At 79.8% G+C, this 2,500-nt stretch overlaps 1 non-coding gene across 1 annotated transcript; it reads left to right on the top strand.

The window, feature by feature from the left end:
• The first annotated feature begins 1,918 nt into the window (after nucleotides 1-1,918).
• Nucleotides 1,919-2,071, top strand: LOC141727407 (5.8S ribosomal RNA). The gene has a single exon (XR_012578422.1). It is a non-coding gene; the product is annotated as a 5.8S ribosomal RNA (ribosomal RNA).
• Nucleotides 2,072-2,500: the final 429 nt, after the last annotated feature.

Raw genomic sequence — 2,500 nt, 5'->3', positions numbered from 1 at the left:
GGGCGCAGCGCCGGGCTACTGAGGGAAACCCCGGGCCCCGAGAAGGACGCCGCGGTGGTGGCGGCAGACGCCGGGCGCGCCCCCGCCGGTGGACGCTCCCCCGAGGGCGGCAGCGGGGGAGGCACCCCGGCAGGGCCATGCAGGTCGTTTCCCTCGCCCCAGGGCCAGGTACCTAGCGCTCCGCGCCTCGGCGGTTTCTCCCTCAGGTTTTTCCCCCCCTCGGCGTCGTCAAACGCTGTTGCGGCGGGGGCCGAAAGGGGGCCGGCGAAGCCGGGCGGCGGTTTAAAGACTCGGGCGGCTCGGCGCGGCCCGCCGTGGGCCGCGGCGGCGGCGGCGGCGGCGGCGGCGGCGGGTGTTGCCGGGCGGCGGCGCGGCGCCATTGAGGGGTAGGGGAGCAGCTACTCCCCGTAGCTCCTGCGGTGGTGTCCGTGGCCGCCGGCCGCGCTCCCTCCGTCGTCGTCGTCGTCGCCCCCGCCGCGCGCGCGCGCGCGGGGGTAACCGCGCCGCGCCGGGGAGGGGCGCCCTGCCCCCCCCTCTCCGCGGCCCGGCCTCTGCGGAGAGGCCGCGGCGCGCGGTCGGCCGCGGGGGCCGACCCGCCCGCCTCGTCGTAACGGGCGACGCCGGCAGAGAGCGCCCGCTCTCTGCCTTTTCCTCGGCCGCGGGGTGGCGGCCGCCGGGGTCCGCCGCGCTCTCTCCTGGAGCCGCCGCCGTTGCGGCGTCTCGCGGGCGCGGCGCCGCGTCCCGCGCGTCCGGCCCCTATCGCTCTCCCTCGACGGCCTTTCCTCCTCGAAGGCGCGCCGGCGGCGCCGTCCGCCGGCCGTCCCCCCCGCTCGATCGCCCGCCCGCCCGGGGGGCGAGCGCCCGGCGGGCCCTCCGTCGGCGGAGGCCCGCGAGCGCGGGCGACCCCGTGCCGAGCGGCGGCGGCGCCGCTCGACGGGTGTCCCCCTCTTCCCTGCGGGGGACGGTCGGCCGGAGGGCGCCCGCCGCGGCCGGCGGCGGTCCCGTCCCGGGCCCCGCACGTCGCGTCCCCCGTCGCCCTTCTCGGCCGCGCGTGGGCCGAAGGAAGGCGTGCGGGCGGCCGCGGGGGCGCTTCCCCCGCCCGGTCTCCGCGTGAAAACGAGGAGAGCGGGCGTTGCCCCCCGGCTCAGCGCCCTACGCCTTCCGCCGGGCGCGTGCCGAGGCGAAGGGGGCCACGGCGGTGGGAGGCGGCGGCGGCGGTGCCGGGAGCGCGGCCCCGGCGGCGGCGGCGGGGTCTGCCTTCCGGCAGGCCTCGGGCGCTGGCGAACGCCGGCTCGGCTCTCGGTGGCGTCCGCCTCCGGGGCCGGCGGCGGAGCGCGTCCGCCGGACGCCGGCCCGCCCGGCGGGACCGGTCCCGCCGGGGGGAGGCGCGCCGGCGGCACGGTCGTCGCCGCGCGCCGTCTCGAGCGGGCGAAAGGCCGCTGGGAGAGAGAAAGGGAAGCCGGCCGCGCGGCGGCGCGGCGGCGCGCTCCGCGAGCCCCCGCGGCGGGGGCGGCCGCCGGGGGAGCCGGCGTGCGCGGGGGCCGACGGCCGCGCCCCCGGCCGCGTTGCCGAGCCGTGTGTTGCGTCGTTCCCGTGAAAGCGAGAGCGGGCGGGCCGCCGTGCCCCCCGCGTGCCGGCGCGCGCCGCCCGGCCCTCCGCGCGGAGGCCGGGCCGAGCCCGGGCGCCTGGGCCGCCTCCGAAAGACGGCACGTGAGGTCGGCGTCTCCCCTCGCGGGGGGGGAGGCGGTCGGGGGCGCGGGCTCCCCCGCCCTCTCGGCAGTCCTTCGGAGCGTGGGTTTCTCCCGTTTCTCAGTGTCGTGTGTGCTCGTACGGTCGAAGCCAGGCGCGCGCCCGCGCGTCCTCGGCGCGAGAGACAAAAAGGGGCCGCTCGGCGGCGAGCGGCGCCCGAAAGCCAGACAACTCTTAGCGGTGGATCACTCGGCTCGTGCGTCGATGAAGAACGCAGCTAGCTGCGAGAATTAATGTGAATTGCAGGACACATTGATCATCGACACTTCGAACGCACTTGCGGCCCCGGGTTCCTCCCGGGGCTACGCCTGTCTGAGCGTCGCTTGACGATCAATCGCCGTCCGGGGGCCACCCCGGCGGCGCGGCTGGGGTCGCCTCGCAGGCCCGTTGCCCGCGGCGGGCGGTCCGGCGGCGGCGGTGCGGCGGCGGCGGCGGCGGCGTGCCGCCGGTGCCCGGAGGGAAGGCGGTCGGGCGGTCGGGCGAGGGAAGCGTTTCCCTCGGCGGCCCCGATCCCTTGCCTGCGGCCCGGCGCGCGTCGCCGTCGTCGTCGCGGCCGCCGGTCGACGGCCGTCGCCGCGCAGGGCCTTCGTCCCCCTAAATGCAGACTCGGGGAGCGCTCCGTAGCTCCCCGCTCCCGGAGCGAGCCGCTGGGGCGGAGCTCGTCCTCGCCGGGGCCGCGCGCCGCGGATGCGGCGGCGGCGGCGGCCGGGGGTAGAGCGAGAGACGGCGTCGAAAGCGCCGCCGAGGGCCG

This window comes from Zonotrichia albicollis, unplaced genomic scaffold, assembly GCF_047830755.1.
Source record: "Zonotrichia albicollis isolate bZonAlb1 unplaced genomic scaffold, bZonAlb1.hap1 Scaffold_122, whole genome shotgun sequence".
Lineage (NCBI taxonomy): Eukaryota > Metazoa > Chordata > Aves > Passeriformes > Passerellidae > Zonotrichia > Zonotrichia albicollis.
Note: the sequence above shows the minus strand (reverse complement) of the source record. Positions and strands in the feature narration are given on the sequence as shown.